A 19,915-nucleotide genomic window follows, 5' to 3' on the forward strand; every position below is an offset into this window, starting at 1 on the left:
CTAAAAGCAGAAACTTTATTTTCCCTCCAGTTTCTCCATGACCCTTTTCCCTTTGGGGTAATGTCAGCCTGGAATTCCTTGGCCTGAAAAGCAAAGGGTCACAGGTTGAAGTACTGGCAGGAAAATCAAAACCAGGAAATATTGCTGAACAACATCCCTCTCGTTCTGCCAAAATTCTGACTCACACAATTTCTTTCACCTGAATCAAGTTTTATTGTCCTAGAGGAAGAGACACAGAAGGTTCTACTGGTGTCTGAACACTGTTTATTCTTGGTTTTATTTTGGGGGGGGGGAATTGCCCAACTGTGCACATGAGTCTTCGGAGGAACAAAATGGCTCAATTTCAGGAACTTTAAAAGCAGCCTAAGGAGAGTCAGCGAGGCCCCGTAGCTTTGTCCCCTCGATGTCTAAGATCTATTTGTGCTCGCTGTGATGTCGACGGGGCCTAGTTTCGCTGTGTGTCTGGGTCTGCACAGCCGAGCATCCATCTCTATAGCACATCAGCGCTTTGCCCACACGCCTCCCTGGTGCCAGGGAGAGAAAATGATGGCTCCCTGGGGCCCCCATCAATCTTGCTGTCTGTGGGCCCTCCAGGAAGGTGGAGATGAGAACTCTGGGCATTTAGACCTTTTCAGCCTCTCCGCTGTTTATATCTGCTCTGTACTGTTAACCTGACTTACAAATAAAAGTCCCAGTGTTCCTGAATCCAGTCCAGCTGCCCACCCGCTCAAGCAGGAAAGAAAAGAGATGACTCAGAAGTCACATGGTTGGTGTTATAGGAAGGCGGTGCATTCAGCTGAAGGACATGGTGGCTATCCCATCTCAGAGACTTAGATTACTGAGGGGTTTTTAAAGAGCAGGTTGAATAATAGGATTCTATCAAACTACAAAGCATCTGCTTAGTAATGGAAATAATCAACTGAGTGAAAAAACAACTACAGAATGGGAGAAAATATTTGCAAACTATGCATCTGACAAGGGATTAATATCCAGAATATGCAAAGAACTCAAACGACTTCACAGTAAAAAAACAACTAATCCAGTGAAAAAATGGGCAAAGGAGCTTAATAGACATTTTTCAAAGGAAGATAAACAAATGGCCAACAGGTACATGAATAAATGCTCAGCATCACTAATCATCAGGGAAATGCAAATCAAAACCACACTGAGATATCATCTCACCCCAGTGAGACTGGTTATTATCAAAAAGACAGAGAATAACAAATGCTGGTGAGGATGCTGAGAAAGGAGAACCCTCCTACACTGTTGGTGGGACTGCAAATTGGTGCAGCTGTTATGGAAAATGGTATGGAGGTTCCTCAAACAAGTACAGATAGATCTACCATACAATCCAGCAATTCTACTACTGGGTATATACCCAAAGGAATGGAAATCATCATGTCGAAGGGATACCTGCACTCCCATGTTTATTGCAGCTTTATTTATAATAGCCGAGAATTGGAACCAACCTAAATGTCCATCGCCGGATGACTGGATAATGAAAATGTGGTGTATTTACAGAACGGAATACTACTCTGCCATAAAAAGAATGAAATACTACCATTCACAGCAATGTGGATAAACAGAAAAAATTATGTTAAGTGAAATAAGCCAGACACAGAAAGAGAAATACTGCATGTTCTCACTTACATGTGAGAGCTAAGAAAGGAAAAAAGAAAGAAGGAAGGAAAGATCACAGCAATACATTGAACTTTCAGAAGGAGAGAACAGATCTGTAATTACTAGAGGTGGGAAAGGGGGAAGGGGAGGAGGTTAGGGAGTAATTGGGTAAAGGACACAGAGCAATTATGATTTGTAATGAGGAACATGCTAATGATATTGATCTGATCATCACTTACTGTACACAAATACTGACAGTCGACGCTGTACCCCGTAAATGTGTATAATCAATTATATTTCAATTAAAAAATAAATTAAAAAAAATAAGGCAGTTGAGGGACTGGAACCCGGGAAGTGAAAAGCAGGAGAGAAGGAGATGTGAGCTACGAGGGGTCTGTGTCTAGGAGTCAGGTGCAAGGTCTTGCCAAGGCCTTGTCTGGTTTCTGTTCTCGTCTTCGCTGTTATCTCAGGGCCCTGCAGGACTTCGATTTGCTCCAGAATGGAATCAGCTTCTGTGTAAAGTCTCTGTGCGGCTTTGCAGAGCTCTGGCTGACTTGGCTGGTGTCCAAGGTCAGCTTCCAGACATTTGGCCTTGATCACTTCTCAAAACCCTGCAGTCTCAGAGAAGAACTATTAGTTTTACAAAGTGCTGATTAGCTTCTCAGCCTTGTTTTTCTATTTAGCAAGCAAGATAAGCAAGTCAGCGGATGGGAAGGAAGAGAGGACAGAAAAAAGACTGTCCTTTTAAAAATTCCACACCGTTCCTCTGCCCAGGCTCGGCTCACTCCAACACCAGCTGCTTTGAATTAACAGTGTAGGTGAATGGGTCTTTTGACAAAGTGGACTTCACTGAGGTGCATTGAATATTCATTGTGGTTAATCTCCAAATGGCTAAGGGTTAAAATTCAGCATTCAGTTGAAGCTGAGGCCAAAGCCAATCATCACCATCACAGAAAGAACTTACGGGATGTAAGAATTGAATCTAACATTTTATTAAAATTTAAATTTTTGGCTGTTAAAGTGGAAAACATGCATTTATTATATATGGCCTCTAACACGGCCATATAAAAATTCTTGGCATCTTGGTTAAGCATGTATATATTTCCTAGAGTTACAATTTTGTATAATATAATTTAGCTTTTGAAAATACATTTTAAAAAATTCAATAAGTACTTTATGAGTAAGGCTGTACAGGATTAAGCAGTGTCTAATTTACATCTCATGTACAACAGTAAAAATTAAAAATGAGTAATTCAGTATACAGTGAAAGGTATTTCCATGTCAGCCTTTTATACTATGGTTAAGTCAGCCTTTTTTTTTGAATTGGTGAAATTTTAAAGTAAGCTCACTCCAATACCCAGGTTACTGTATGTATAATGTGAAGACAGCGAAATATAAAATGTGATTTGTTAGGTCAATGAGACAAACAGAATAAAAGATTCCAAGCCAACCATTATTCCCAACCAAGCAAGGGAGTTTACTTCAGCAAACCTGGAGATCAGTGTTCCATCCTTGCCCTCCTACAGACTAGCAGAGGCTTTATAGGGTTTGTCTGGGAGGGGTTTGGGCAGCTATTCTGAGTACTCAGCATTTCGCAGGTGCTTTGTGGGGTTTTTTTTTTTTCTGTTTGTTTCGTACAAGATGTTTTTATCTGAATGCACCAGCCTGAGAGAAAGGGAGGGGAAGGGTGACAGGGTGAGTTGTACCAGACATCCTTATCTGAACGCCCCATCAGCCTTGAGGGAAAGGGAGGGGGCAGGGGGACAGGGTGATGGAGTAGCAGATGTTCTTATGTTAAGCTGACCGAGAGGCCTAATAGTGATAAATACTATTTATTGTGATTAACAGCTTCGCTTATTAGCTATTTTAATAGTCAAACTTTATAGTGCAAATAGTGTACTAGAAGTAGCTTTTTAAAAGCTTACCAAATGACAGATGCAGGTGAAAAGTCCTCAATGGTGATAACACAATGAGTAGGTTTCCTGTAACTAAAGCTGAACCCTACGGAGACAGGCTGGCTGTTTAAAGCCAGATTAGCTTCTTAACACCATGGAGATCCTACTTTGAAATTGTACCAGGGCAGTCTCCAACATCACTGGGCTTGCTTTTATAATGCAAAAATTCCATTTCATCAGCTATTTTAAAATTTCAGAGACAAATTCCTTTGACCATAGTGACATTTACTCCTGTACCATCTCCTCTTTTTGATACCTCTTCATTCCCAAGGAGACGCTTACTGTATCGTCCATCACAAAATCATACAGTACTTTTATCCAGCACTTGTCATGGGGGAGGCTGTCAGGGCATTCAGTTGCTTTCCCCTCCCTAGTGGAAGGCTTTTTCCAGGAATGTTGGGGAAGTCGTGATATCCATGAAAACCTGCACTGAAGGTAAGAAAATTCAGAGGACCATAATATGGGTAGGTTTCATTTCCCCTTAAGAACATGTAATATTCAGCTATAAAATGTCCAGAAATCAGATGCAAACCTAGACCAGGTAAGGATGCTGCTAAATACTTAAACTAAAGATTTCATTCCAAAAGGGTAGTAAATTATAGTGTCAGAAGTGATCTAGACCACAGTATTGATAATTTCCAGATAAGAAATTGGTTTGGGGTTGGTGAACAGAGGTCAAAAAGCATAAAAGAGAAGCTGAAGAATAACCCACATTAACTTTCTGAAAATGATGCAGAAGAATCAGCCCTGAAAAATCTGTAAGAATATCCACATTGATGCAGTCAGCTCTGAGATATCAATGATGACCCATGTGGTACCTCTTAAAGGAGATCAAAAATGCAACCCCAACAGTAAGAGCAGCAAATATTCCAAACCAGCAATTCCACATAGCTCTGTAGTGGCCAGAGGTGCTATTTTGGGAAACCTCACAAATAGCCAGAGTCAGAGTGGTTAACAGAGGTACCACAGGCATATGCCCCAAATATGACTCATTTCCACTCCAAGTCTTTTACTAAGTAAAATGCGACCAACTGAGTGAGAACCATCATAAGTATAATCCATATCAAGCAGGATCAGGTTTCATCTAGGATTTCATCTCGGGTACTTTGCTAGGATTTCTGGCACTGGCTGGTGTGGGCTGGTGGGTGTAGATCCGCTGGAAGTCTTCTCATGAAACACAGGAGTGATGGCTCATGGATTCCCATAATATGTAGTTCAGATGCTTCGTGAGTTCTGTTAAACAGAAGCTCTCATTTTCAAATCTGACAGCCAAGATGTACACTTTCCCTGTACACAGTTGAGCTGGTGACCCTAAGATGGGTGTTTATAGTAAGAGAAATCATCAGAACTGTTGCTGAAGTTCTGGATTCCGTGTGGTGTTTGTATTCCACTTTGAAGACACCCACAAAACCCTGAAGGTGCTGGAGTTTAGGAAGTAAAGGCCAGATAATATTCATTTAGCAACTGACTCAAACTCATGATACTACTATCATACTAAGAAATTTAGCCTCTTGCCGTCTCTTAAGGGAGGACCGCTGCTGGTGGCCGGTTGTGGGGGCTGACTGCCACTTTGCCCTTGGCAGGAGAGGCTGCCTTGTTTACAGGCAACAGCTTTGAAGTGTGGAGCAGGAAAAGAACTGTTTCTTAGCTGCAAAAGAGAGTCTCTAAACAGGGAACACGGCACCGGGGCTGATGTCAACGCTGCCAGGATCCCGGAGGATGGGGCCGCACTGAAGGTGGCCAGCTGCCCTATTCAGGATTTGAGATTTCAGGCCGGCATAAAAGAAGATTCCTGGGAGCGCCCAAGCCACGCCGCGGGACCGAGTGAGCAGCCCGAGGCAGCGGCAGCCAAGGACCGGGATGGTGACAACACGGAGGCAGAGAGGGAGCCATCGGACGTGGCACAGCCCAGTGAGTGATCCCCGGCCCTGCCCTGCTCTTGAGGCGGACGCCCGCCCGGCTTCCGCCTGCCCCACCGGGCCACTCACCGGCCCCGGGGCTGCCTCCATTTTCTCAGGTGGTGGCGGCTCCGGCCCAGCTCGGCCAAGCCTGTCCTCCTTGCCCAGCTCGGCTCCTCACTGAGCCTTCCCACTTGCTTGCCCCGGCACAGGGCTTCCCGGGGCCTGCGGGCCGGCCGCCCCTCCCACTCCCTCCATGGTTCTCTGGCAGGCTGGTGGCGTGGGGCGTCCCCGGCCAGCGTTGGGAGGGCAAGGAAGTACGGGCTGGACCAACTTTCACTCCACCGCACCCTGGGCTCCGGCCCCCAGTAAACTTCCTGTTACCGGGAGGCAGATACCATCTCTGTGGCCACCAGTTCGGAAAAATGCCTAACCGATTTCTGGTTAGGAATAGTGTGGTCGGAGAGGTCCCGAGTTCACTAGAACCTGCTGGAGAGCTGACTGCGGGCGGGCACCAGACTCAGTCCATGCTGGGGGAATCCAAAGGTGAACTGTGTGCTGCAGGCTCCTCCCCCGAGGAGCTCACGCTCTGGTGTGGGGGATAAGACAAGTACACAAATAACTGCAATACCAGGAGGAAGGTGATAAGTCCCGAGAAAGATCTACACAGCGCTACAAAGGCACCCAGAGCGACCGGTCATCTGCGCCTAGCAGAAACCTGGTAGACTTCCTGGGCGAGGCAGTGCTGAGCAGGGTCTTGAAGGCCCAGCTGATAGACGAGGGTTGCAGAAGACATGTCCCAGCCCAGCCCAGTGCACACAGAGTGGGGAGACGTCCGGCTAGGGAGGCAGAGACTCGATAGAAACCACACACCCTCTGGGGTCACCACTGCATGATCCAACAGCCCGGGCCAGAGCACACGGAACAGGGAGAAGTCCTGCACAGGAAGTGGAAGCTCAGCAGAGACCACACACTCTGTGGTACTGCCCCGTGATCCAGCAGCCCAGCAGAGTCCAAGCTGACCAGAGAGGTGGCTCCCCAGAGAGGCCCAAGACCCAAGGCTACCACACACACAAGGCACTAGAGGCCAACTGAGCAGTCACGGAGGTAGCCATACCAAATTGGCAACCACAGCAACATCTTAGTTAGTCAAAAGTCTCAAACCGGTGGACTGTGAAACCTCCTGCCACAATGAATAAACATCAAAAAAAAGATACCAGAAATATGAAAAATCAAGAAAGTACACCACCAAAAGTTAATAAATCTCAAACTCTAGATCCTATAGAACAAGAAGCCCTTGAAATGACTGACAAGGAATTTCGAGTGATGATTCTAAGGAAACTGAATGAGATACAAGAAAACTCAGCTAGACATCATGATGAAATGAGGAAAAGTATACAGGATCTGAAAATGGAAATGTACAAAGAAATCAATGTCCTGAAAAAAAATGTAGCAGAACTTGCTGAACTGAAGAAGTTATTCAGCGAAATAAAAAACACAATGGAGAGTTTAACCAGCAGGCTTGTCAAAGTTGAAGAGAGAACCTCTGAACTTGAAGATGGGCTGTTTGAAATAACACAAGCAGACAAGAAAAAGAAAGAAAAGAAAAGGAATCAAAGACATTGAAGAAAATCTAAGAGAGATATCAGACAACCTTAAGTGCTCAAATATCCGAGTCATGGGTATTCGAGAAGAGGAGGAAAACGGAGATTGAATTGAAAACATATTCAACAAAATAGTGGCAGAAAACTTCCCAGGTATAGGAAAAATCACAGATCTTCAGATCCAGGAAGCTCAACGATCTCCAAACGTATTCAACCCAAAGAGGCCTTCTCCAAGACATGTTATAGTCAAATTGGCAAAACTCAGAGACAAAGAGAAAATCTTAAAAGCTGCAAGAGAGAAGTGTCAAATCACCTATAAGGGAGCCCCAATCAGGCTAACCTCAGACTTTTCATCACAAACCCTAAAAGCTAGAAAGGAATGGGATGATATATTCAAAATACGAAAAGACAGAGATTGCCAGCCAAGAATACTCTACCCTGCAAGGCTATCCTTCCGAAATGAAGGGCAAATAGTATATTTCTCAGACAAACAAAAACTGCGGGAGTTCACTACCACACGACCACCCTTACAAGAAATCCTCAAGGGAGTACTGGGTTTGGTTCCTGAAAAATAACTACCACTGCCATAAAAACCCAAGAAAAATCAAACCCCACTAGTATAATAAAAATGGCATTCATGAAGAGAAAACAAACAAACAAAAATGCTATCTACACCCTAAGGAACCAACAAACACAGAAACCAAACAGTAAAGCAGAAAGCAAGGAACAAAAGACACCTAAGACAACAAAACAACCAATAAAATGCTAGGAATAAATCAACACCTTTCAATAACAACCCTTAATGTAAAAGGCTTAAATTCCCCAATCAAAAGACACAGACTGGCTGACTGGATCAAAAAGGAGGACCTAGCTATATGCTGCCTACAAGAGACCCACCTCACCCATAAAGATTCACATAGACTAAGAGTGAAAGGATGGAAAAAGATTTACCATGCAAACAGAAAAGAAAAACGAGCTGGAGCAGCTATTCTTATATCTGACAAAATAGACTTTAAACTAAAAACCATAAAAACAGAGATGAGGGACACTACTTAATGATAAACAGACTGATCCATCAAGAAGACATAACAATTATAAATATGTACGCACCCAATGTTGGAGTAGCCAGATTTATAAAACAAACTCTATTAGACCTAAAGAAGGAAATAGACACTAATACCATAATAGCAGGGGACCTGAACACCCCACTGTCAATATTAGACAGATCATCTAGGCAAAGAATCAGCAGAGAAACACAAGATCTAAACAAGACTCTAGACCAATTGGAATTGGCAGATATCTACAGAACATTCCATCCAACAACCTCAGAATATTCATTCTTATCATCAGCACATGGATCATTCTCTAGGATAGATCACATATTAGGTCACAAATCAAGTCTCAATACATTCAAAAAAATTGGAATTATCCCATGTATTTTCTCAGACCACAATGAATTAAAACTAGAAATTAATAACAAACGAAACTCTGGAAACTATACAAACACATGGGAATTAAACAGCATTCTACTTAATGACATATGGGTCCAAGAAGAAATCAAGCAGGAAATCAAAAAATTTATTGAAACTAATGAAAATAATGATACATCATACCAAAACCTGTGGGATACTGCAAAAGCAGTATTAAGGGGGAGATTTATTGCATTAAATGCTCACCTCAGAAGAATGGAAAGATGGCAAGTGAACAACCTAACACTTCACCTTAAAGAACTAGAAAAACAAGAAGAATCCAAACCTAAAGTTAGCAGACGGAAAGAAATCATTAAGATCAGAGCAGAACTGAATGAAATTGAAACCAAAAAAACAATTCAAAAGATCAATGAGTCAAAAAGTTGGTTTCTTGAAAAGATAAATAAAATTGACAAACTATTAGCATGGCTAACTAAAAAAAGAAGAGAGAAGACTCAAATAACAAAAATTAGAAATGAAAAAGGTGATATTACAACTGATTCATCTGAAATACAAGGAATCATTTGAGTCTACTATAAATAACTATACGCCAACAAATTTGAAAATCTGGAGGAAGTGGATAAATTTCTGGACACACACAAGCTCCCAAAACGGAACCATGAAGACGTAGAAAATTTGAACAGACCAATAACTATAAAGGAGATTGAAGCTGTTATCAGAAGGCTCCCAACAAAGAAAAGCCCAGGACCAGATGGATTCACAGCAGAATTTTACCAAACATTCAAAGAGGAATTGACACCGATTCTTTACAAACTAATCCAAAAGATTGAAACAGACGCAAATCTCCCAAACTCATTCTATGAAGCAAACATCATCCTGATACCAAAACCAGGGAAAGATATAACCAAAAAAGAAAACTACAGGCCGATATCCTTGATGAATATAGATGCAAAAATCCTCACTAAAATACTAGCAAACAGAATACAGCAACACATACGAAAAATTATTCACCATGATCAAATGGGATTCATCCCGGGGATGCAAGGTTGGTTCAACATACGCAAATCAATAAATGTGATACACCACATTAATAAAGTCAAACACAAGGACCATATGATCATCTCTATAGATGCTGAAAAAGCATTTGATAAAATTCAACACTCATTCATGATAAAGACCCTCTATAAGTTAGGTATAGAGGGAAAGTATCTCAACATAATTAAAGCCATATATGCCAAAGCCACTGCCAATATCATCCTGAATGGGGAAAAGCTGAAAGCTTTTCCTTTAAGAACAGGAACTAGACAAGGATGCCCACTCTCAGCACTCCTATTCAATATAGTGTTGGAAGTACTAGCCAGAGCAATCAGAGAAGAGAAGGAAATAAAGGGCATCCAGATTGGAAAAGATGAAGTCAAACTGTCCCTGTTTGCAGATGACATGATCCTATATATCGAACAGCCTAAATCCTCTACAAAAAAACTCTTGGAATTGATAAATGACTTCAGCACAGTAGCAGGATACAAAATCAACACACAAAAATCAGTAGCATTTCTTTTCTCCAATAGTGAACATGCAGAACGAGAAATCAAGAAAGCCTGCCCATTTACAATAGCCACCAAAAAAATAAAATACTTAGGAATTGAGTTAACCAAGTAGGTGAAAAATCTCTATAATGAGAACTACAAACCACTGTTGAGAGAAATTAGAGAGGATACAAGAAGATGGAAAGATATCCCATGCTCTTGGATTGGAAGAATCAACATAGTGAAAATGTCCATACTACCCAAAGTGATATACAAATTCAATGCAATCCCCATCAAAATTCCAAAGACATTTTTCTCAGAAATGGAAAAAACTATCCAGACATTTATATGGAATAATAAAAGACCATGCGTAGCCAAAGCAATGCTGAGCAAAAAAAAAAATAAAGCTGGAGGCATAACACTACCCGACTTTAAGCTATACTACAAAGCTATAATAACCAAAACAGTATGGTACTGGCATAAAAACAGACACACCGATCAATGGAATAGAATAGAGAATCCAGAAATCAACCCACACACTTACTGCCATCTGATCTTTGACAAAGGCACCAGGCCTATTCACTGGGGAAGGGACTGCCTCTTCAGCAAATGGTGCTGAGATAACTGGATATCCATATGCAGGAGAATGAAACTAGATCCATACCTCTCACCATATACTAAAATCAACTCAAAATGGATTAAGGATTTAAATACACACCCTGAAACAATAAAACTTCTTAAAGAAAACATAGGAGAAACACTTCAGGAAATAGGACTGGACGCAGACTTCATGACTAGGACCCCAAAAGCACGGGCAACCAAAGGAAAAATAAACAAATGGGATTATATCAAACTAAAAAGCTTCTGCACAGCAAAAGAAACAATTAACAGAGTTAAAAGACAACCAACAGAGTGGGAGAAAATATTTGCAAAATGTACATCTGACAAAGGATTAATATCCAGAATATATAAGGAACTCAAACAACTTTACAACAAAAAATCAAGCAACCCAATTAAAAAATGGGCAAAAGAACTAAGTAGGCATTTCTCTAAGGAAGATATACAAATGGCCAACAGACATATGAAAAAATGCTCAACATCACTTAGCATCCGGGAAATGCAAATCAAAACCACACTGAGATACCATCTAACCCCAGTTAGGATGGCTAAAATCCAAAAGACTCTGAACGATAAATGCTGGCGAGGCTGCGGAGAAAATGGAACTCTCATACATTGTTGGTGGGACTGCAAAATGGTGCAGCCTCTATGGAAAATGGTGTGGAGGTTCCTCAAACAATTGCATATAGATCTACCATACGACCCAGCTATCCCACTGTTGGGAATATACCCAGAGGAATGGAAATCATCAAGTCAAATGTATACCTGTTCCCCAATGTTCATTGCAGCACTCTTTACAATAGCCAAGAGTTGGAACCAGCCCAAATGTCCATCATCAGATGAGTGGATACGGAAAATGTGGTACATCTACACAATGGAATACTACTCAGCTATAAAAACGAATGAAATACTGCCATTTGCAACAACATAGATGGACCTTGAGAGAATTATGTTGAGTGAAACGAGTCAGGCACAGAAAGAGAAATACCACATGTTCTCACTTATTGGTGGGAGCTAAAAATTTATATATAAATTCACACACAGACACACACACACAAAAAAAACCGGGGTGGGGGGGGAAGAAGATATAACAACTACAACTACTTGAACTTGCTATGACAAGCAAATAGAAAGGACATTGTTGGGGAGGAGGGAGGAGAGGGAGGAGGGAGGGAGGTTTTGGTAAGGGGCAACAATAATCAACCACAATGTATATTGACAAAATAAAATTAAAAATAATAATAATAATAAAATAGAAAGAAATTTAAATGACTATTTCAAAATTTGCCCCAACAGAGACTACTCCTGCCTTGGGAACAGAAAGGAGAAAGACACCTGCCGAGGATGTCTGTTTCTCTTTGTGAGGCTCATATGAGGGAAAACACTAAGTTATTTCACTTGCTTTCTATATGATGACAATTTCAGGAAGTCCCAGAGCAAAAACAACTTCTAGTTTAATGACTCCTGGTGATTTTTTATCATGGTGGGTGTTAGCTTTGGCCGTGCGTGGTTGTGGCAGAGTGAATCCATGTGCAAAACACATGTGTGTGCACTGGTCGAGGTCTTACAACCGAGCTCTACTGCACATTTACAAACACGTTTTGGCTGTTGTATTCCAAAAAGAGATTTATGCAACTGTACCTTTAAATCGCACTTAGTAGTGAAATGATGTATACTCCTAAAGCTGAAAACTGATCAAAATGCCTCTTTCAATGATCTGATTAAAATAGAGAATACTAATGAGCTGATCAGCCTTGAAGGTCAGTGTTTGCTGTGCTGTGATCCTGTCCTCACTCGGCTGCAGGAGGACCACCGCACAGTATTCATTACTCAGAATGCTCCTCACAGGCTCGCAATTTTGTTGTGTTCTAATGAGATCAGGATTCCCGCAGAGACCCAAATGACTAGTGTGTTAGTTTGCTAGGGCTGCCGTAATGAGGTTCCACAGACACGGTGGCTTCAACAAGAATTTATTGTCTCACAGTCTGGAGGCAGAAGTCCAAGATCAAGGTGTGGCAGGGCTGGTTTCCTCTGAGGCCTTCCTTCAAAGCTTGTAGATGCCATCTTCTCCCTGTGTCCTCACATGGTCGTCCCTCTGTGTGGGTCTGAGTCCTAATCTCCTCTTCTTATAAGGACACCAGTCATTTTGGATTAAGGCCCACCCGTATAACCTCATTTTACCTTAATCATCTCTTTAAAGACTCTGTGTCCAAATACAGTCTCATTTTGAGGTACTACAGTTGGGATTTGAACATATGAATGGGGGGGAGGGGGTGCAATTCAGCCCTTAACAACTAGGTCCTGATCCAAGCAAAGGGTCTGTGAGGGTGTTCACGGAAACTTGATGACCATTCTGCATCAGCCTGAATCTCCCAGAGAAAAAACCCTGTTTTGTTTATAGATGGGGCAGGTTGTTTTGGGGTTTCCTTAGCTGAGTTGACAGCTGTACTCCAGCAGTGACACACATGGGCAATGAGAAGGACAGTGAGCTGGTCCTGTGCTCACACTCATCTGGCCAGATGGCACACGGGTCTTACTCATCTCCTTGCTGGGATGGACACAGATGACGTCTCTTAAGATGATCTTTATGAAGTCAGCTTCTTCCAGCTGATGTCTGCCATGGAAAAATTCTGTGAGTGTGAAAATGAGCATCAAAATGAGATGGGCACTCACGATGAGAGGAACGCTTCGAGGAGTTCTAAGCCCACCTCTGGAATTCTACCTTCTGTTTCATAGGCAGAATCTTGAAGACCCCTATAGAGGTCAGAAGGTAGAATTCCAGAGGTGGGCTTAGTTCTGGCACAGAGACAACGTGGACGCTTTCTTCATCTGTGAATTCATTTTTCAGGGAATTATCTGATGCTTTTCCAATAAAGAGAGATGGAATGTCATTTTTGGAAACACATCAAACGGATCCCGTGCTATTTAGTTCATCAGAATCAATATTGCAATCCGCGGCTGCTTTGTGTTCTGCTCTCTGTGTGTTTGAAACCTTAACATCAAAATCATAACCAGTAGGATGGGGCAGAGAAAGTACCAGATGAGCTTGGACCGTCTTGCAGCAGGGAAGTAAGGAAGTGCTCACTCAACAAATAAGGGAAGGAAGGAGGAAGGAGGGAAGAGCGAGAGGCGAGAGAGAAGGAAAAGGCAGCCTGCCAAAGGACACAGGAACGAGTTGAAAGAGCTCCCCATGGCCAAAGCTGGGAAATTTTGAACAAAATTAAAAACGATAATAATGGATTATAACCCAAAGAATAAGATAACCATCGGTCAGTCCACACTGACATAAATAATTAATTGAAGAAATAATAAATGGGGGAGGAGGGATAAACCTTCCTTAAAGAAAATTCCACATCATACTTGTATCTGTACATTCTCCCCCTTCCAAGAGGCAGAGGTGAATCCCCTCCCCTTGAGTCTGGGCTGGACTTAGTGACCTGTTTCTAAAACATAGAATGTGGAAAGGGAAAAAATAGTGACTTTGTAGTGGAGAAACCTGGCAGACACCATCTTAACCAAGTGATCAATCAAGGTTGACATCACCAGCGACCGATCGTGTTGATATCACGGACCCCTTGATATGATATGACAGGAATCTCTGTGGCACTCTTGCCAAAAACACATAACCCCAGTCTAATAACGAGAAAACATCAGACAAACCCAATTCGAGGGACATTCTACAATATAGCTGACCACTCACTACTCTTCAAAACATTCCAGGTGTGAAAATAAGGAAAGCCTGAAAAACTATCACTGGCTAAAGAAGACTGAGGGGACAGGATGGATAAGTTCAAAGCAGGACCCTGGGCTGGACTCCAGGACCGAAAAGGAACATTAATGGAAAAACTGGTGAATTGGCATAGCATCTGTAGTGTAACAACAATATTGTACCAATGATAATTTTTAGTTTTTAGTGCAAAGGTACCATAGTTATGTAAGAGATCAACATTAGGGGAAATGTATATGGGAACTCTCTAAATTATTTTTGCAAATTTTGTAAATTGAAAATTATTCTAAAATAAGAAACCTAATTAAAAAATTGTAACAAATTTTCTGGTTAATCCACTGACAATCCCAGCTGACTTGTTCTTGGTGGTAAAGGTGCTGTGAGTTCAGAGGTGTCTGGTTCTGCGTTAATCAGAAAACACTTCAAATCTTCAGCCTAAAGTCTACAACCAAAACTTGCTGGGAGTTCATCCAATGGCTAAGGTGAATTTTCAAAACTATTTAAAAAATTGTACTAACTATTCCATAGTATCTCCTTCTACAGGCAAAAGGTTTAAGAATGCAAAATTCTGACCAGTCATGATGGCCTGCATCTGAATGGCCATAGCATTTACAGTGCTGGTGGCCTAGCCCCAGGACAATAAACAAGGTCACTTGGCCATACTGTTACAGAAGGAGCTCCTGCCAGGATTTCACAACTAAACGTCTGCACTGGAGACCAGACCTACAAATTAATATTATTACATTTTTAGTTTTGAAAGTTTACAACTCAAATTTTATAAGTATGGAACTATGGTGCAGGAATAATAGTATTGCCACACACTCAGCAGCTAGACTGTTTCTGTTATTGCTACACTGCACGCTGCAATAACAAATAGGTGCTCACTATTAATGGCACACTAAAAATATAATTCTTTTCTGCATAGCAGAAAATAGATTAACATACTATTACGTATTCTAGACATAACTGGGTACCAAGTTTTCACAGCTTGGGCAATCTAAAAGCTTCATCTTCAACTGCTGAAAAGTAGCATTCTACAGCAAGCATTATGATATGCCTTTTGTTTAAAATTTTTAGGTTTTGTAGATTTAAAACTAAGGAATTGTCTTAAAGTGTTCTTAGTCTATATTTTGAATTTGATTAATAAGAACAAAATGTGTTACGGGTACCTCATTTTCCACTGTCACGTTCTTAATTTCTCCATATGTTTTATATTTTTTATGTTTGAATCAAAAATGACTTATCACAGAGGTTGCAGAATGTGATTTTGGAATTTTATCGTCTTAAGAAATTTTGAGGACCCGGAATCAGAAGCACACGTGTATGGAAGCTTCTCACTGATGCAAGTTTGGGGAGTCTAAAGTTTGTTTTATGGTCAGGCTCTAAGGCTAGGCCTGACTTTTTTTTTTTCTGGTGGCAGTACACTTCCAAAATATTATCATTTCAACATATAGCCAATAAAAAATTATTAATGAGATATTTTGCATTTTTTCATACCAACTCTTTGAAATCTGGTGTATATTTGGTGTTTATACTACATCTAAATTGAGATTAGCCACATTCCTGGTGCTCAGTCACCCTGTGGATTGGACCGCACAGTTGTAGTCAGAATTCTCAAGACTGTCTTGTTTGTTTCCTTCCTCACCCCCAAAGGTTTCTTTTTCCATTTAATGGGAGCTACATTACAAACAGCACTCCTAATCTGATCTTTGCTGCAGTTCTGAGTAATGAAGAAACCCTGGTGGATCATGTAAATTCTTACCCCAATGTTTGTGCTACATCTATTTCCTTATCTTTGTTCTCCAACCAGGCATTTTTGTCTATGCTCAGTTCTTCTTTGTAATACCTGCTAGATGCAGCAAGTAAAAACTGACACATACTAACACCTGGCTGGTGCAACCGTTTTTCTTAGAATGACGCACTGGAGTGGGCAGATGGTCTATCTTCCAAGTTATTGCAAGTGACAGTTTTACCAAATGACTTAACAAATGTTGGTTTGGCCTGAGAAACCTATTTTCTCACAGCTTGCCCCTCAATGGTCAACCTAGGGTCACATATTTTTGATTTTATCATGGTAGCATCCCACTTCAAAATATCAATCTCTGATTAAGGATAATGCTAGCTGCTGTAACAAATAAACCCCCAAATTTCCATGGTTTTATACACTCAGAGTTTATTTCTTGCTCATGTGACAATCTAGTTGGAGGTGACCAGGTTCCTTCTGTCTTGTGGATCTCTGGTCCCCTGGGACCTGTGATCCTCTGCATTCAGCCAGTAGACAGGTGAGGGCGGAGGAAGTCCAAGAGCTCATGAAAAGCCTTGGACTGAAATTGCACATCCCCTCTGCTCCCACTCGTTGGCTAGAATGCAGCCCCCAGAGACAAAATAGAGAATCTATGTATCCTTGATGCTAGAGATAGTGTCTTTCAAGTGGCCTGGTGTGAAATTGAATCCATAGAGAAATAAATGTAATGCTAACACATTATGCAGTCCAGTGTAGAACAATATTTGCATATTCGTAGTAATAAAATGCTTCTTTTATTGGTTTCAACTTTTAGAGAGAGTGTACGAACAGGAATCACTTAGATGAAAGATGGAAGTTCAATAAGCCTTGAAAATATAAAAAGTAAAGATAAAGCTGTCATCACAACATACATCTTTATACATACATCCAGTTATTTCCTTAGGATGTTTTCACAGGGGACGGGATATCTGCAAACGTGGGCGCACAGGTTTGTGATGATACACTGTGAAATCCCCCTTCAGGAAACAGAAGCAGTTTAAACTCTCCTGATGTGCTATCCCGTCCCATCCGCTTCAGTTCTTCCAGGCAATCCTGAGAGCTTTCAGCTCTTTTACGGTAGCCTCTGTTTCCCAGTCCTGCTGCGGATATCTCCCCACATTAATATTTATTGGATCATTTGAAAATGTTTTTGCATGTGAGGGGAGGTAAAGTGCTTCTCAAAGTATCTTGAAACCAGGAGACCCCCGCCAGATTTTAAAAATATAATTGTTTTTCCTTCTTGTTTATAAAAGTAACGCATGTCCGTTGTGGAAGCAGCGTGAAGCAGGAGAAGGCAAGAGGTGCCTGTCGGCCTTTGGAAGGGCGTGGAGGAACGAGGACACCGGCCTGGCAGCCTGCCCTGGGCATAGTGGGGCCCTTTGGTACCTCACCTGCCAGGACTGAGAACTGGAAAAGAAACAACCTCTTTCTTCTTCTTGTTTGCCAAATATATGAAGAGACAAAGATCATCTGGATTTGTTTTGAAACTTCCCAATGAAGCAGCAAGGTTTTGTTGGGTATTTTGTGCTGTCGTTGGTGTGCTTATCATTTCACTTGTTTTAACATCTTTCTTTAGCCTCCTTCTGTTGCCAAACAACCTGTCAATAATCTGGAACCCCCGCCAACCATGCCTGTTCCCCAGGCAGGGAGATCACTCAGCTGCTTAATTCAGAGCGGGTAATGACTTAGAAATCTATGCGAAATGTAGATTGCATCAGTCTGTGCCACTCGATGGCCCCCAGCATGGGGAGGAAAGGGAACTCTGCACAGCCATCTGGATCCAGGCTCCATTCGTAAACCCGGATGTCCTTGGGCTCCTGCAGCTCTTGGGAGTCTGATGAACTTCACCGAGCTCCTGTCCACAGCCTGAGACCTTGGGCTTCCTCACAATGTCTGTCCCTGCTTTTGTTGTGGCTTTCTCCCACATTCCTACTTCCACACAGGTGGCCCTGATTCACAGGTTCCTGTCCCCTCCTCCTCCTGACACGTCCTCACTCTCTCATGTGCAACCACCTTTTGAAGGGGCTTGGAAAGGGCTGCCCCACTGGGCTCGCCCTGGGTCTCCTGTGAGGAGCAGCCCCTCATGGCAAACGACTGCCGACCTCAGGCCTGCTGAGATCCCAGCAAACTCAGATGCCTCCCTGTTGTTATTGAACTTCATTCCTTGTGATCAGAATTCTCCTGGGTGAGGTTTTTTGCATGTGTCAACTTGGCTAGGCCTTAGCACCCAGTGATTTGATGGACGTGAATCCAGGTGTTGCTGGGAGAGTATTTGTAGATGTGGTTAATGTCCATAGTCAGGTGACTTGAAGTAAGGAGGTTACCCTTGATAATGGATGGGCCTCATCCAATCCTTTGAGGGCCTTAAGAGCAAAAACTGAGGTTTCCCAGAGAAGAAGAAATTCTGTCTCAAAACTGCCTCAGTTTCCAGGTTGCTAGCCTGTTTTACAGATTTCAGACTTGCCAGCCCTATAGTCACGTGAGCCAATTCCTTAAAATAAATCTCATTCGTTTTATACATGCACACACATACACACACATGCATATACACACATGCATGCATACACGTATATATGTATACACACATATATACAAACACACATATGTATATCCTATTGGTTCTGACTGTGTGTGTGTGTGTGTGTGTGTGTGTGCGTGTGTGTATACATATATGTGCATGTGCGTGTGTGTGCGCTTCACCCATTGGTTCTGTTTCTCTGGAGAACCCTGACTGATACACCTTGTGTATTTGTTTTAATTACACAATTTATTATAGAAAATTAGAAATTAGAAATAAACCAAAAAAAATCTTAAGAGGAATTTCACCACCACAAAATCATCACTATGAACCTTTCAAGGGGTATGTATAGGTATACATATTTCAAAAAGGTACATTTTACACATTTTTTAATAAGTAGATTTTCCACTTAATATGTTACAAATAACTATGTCCATAGGTACAGATCTGCATGATTTTAAATGACTACCAAACATTACATTTTGGGCTATACCATAATTTATTTAATCTTTCCCCTACTGTTGGAAAGTTACATTGTTTCTGTATTTTCACTATTATAAACAACACTGTCCAGAACATCCTTGCTCACATAACTTTGCCTACTGTCTCCTAAGGATAAGTTCTCTTGGCTCCCTCTTACACTCCCACACTCTCATACGCACAAAAGAGGGTATTTCTACAGAACAGCAGTTTCCTTGGGCTGTCAACCTCTTTAGGTGGGGTTCATGGATTACTAAAGCTGGAAAGACCTAAAAGATCTAGTCGACAAATCTCACCATTTTACAGAGAAAAAGAGGCCAAGAGAGGAGAAGTCAGTTCCCTAACATAACATACTAGTTGATAGCAGATCAAGGCCCAGCCCAACATCTATGACTCTGTGCTTTCAGATGAATAAGTTCGATCGCTGGATTTTCTCTCAGGAAGGGACTACACACGGCCTGGCTGACTCCCTGCAGTTTGGCAGAAGCCGACGTTCGGAGTAAACGCTGCAGCATTCTGCCCCTCTGAAACCAGCCCAGTAATGGACCAAAGAGAAAAACGTGAGCTTCGACTTGTTTTCCCTTGACTTTCTGATCAGGTGAACTATCCTGCAGGCAAGACAGCTGCTACTGAGCCAATGTTTAGAGAAAATTAACTGAGAAGTGGTAGTAATTATTCACAGCAACAAAATGTCTCTTTTGTTAGAAAAACGTCTTTACATTATGAAAGTAATATGCAGTCTTTAAAGCTGGACAT

The 19,915-nt window shown here is 41.7% G+C and overlaps 1 pseudogene; it reads right to left on the reverse strand.

Annotated features, from left to right (window-relative positions):
• Positions 1–3,800: 3,800 nt before the first annotated feature.
• On the reverse strand, positions 3,801–4,746 carry LOC134371095 (sphingolipid delta(4)-desaturase DES1-like; annotated as a pseudogene).
• Positions 4,747–19,915: the final 15,169 nt, after the last annotated feature.

The sequence above is a fragment of the Cynocephalus volans genome, chromosome 2 (assembly GCF_027409185.1).
Source record: "Cynocephalus volans isolate mCynVol1 chromosome 2, mCynVol1.pri, whole genome shotgun sequence".
NCBI classification, from domain to species: domain Eukaryota; kingdom Metazoa; phylum Chordata; class Mammalia; order Dermoptera; family Cynocephalidae; genus Cynocephalus; species Cynocephalus volans.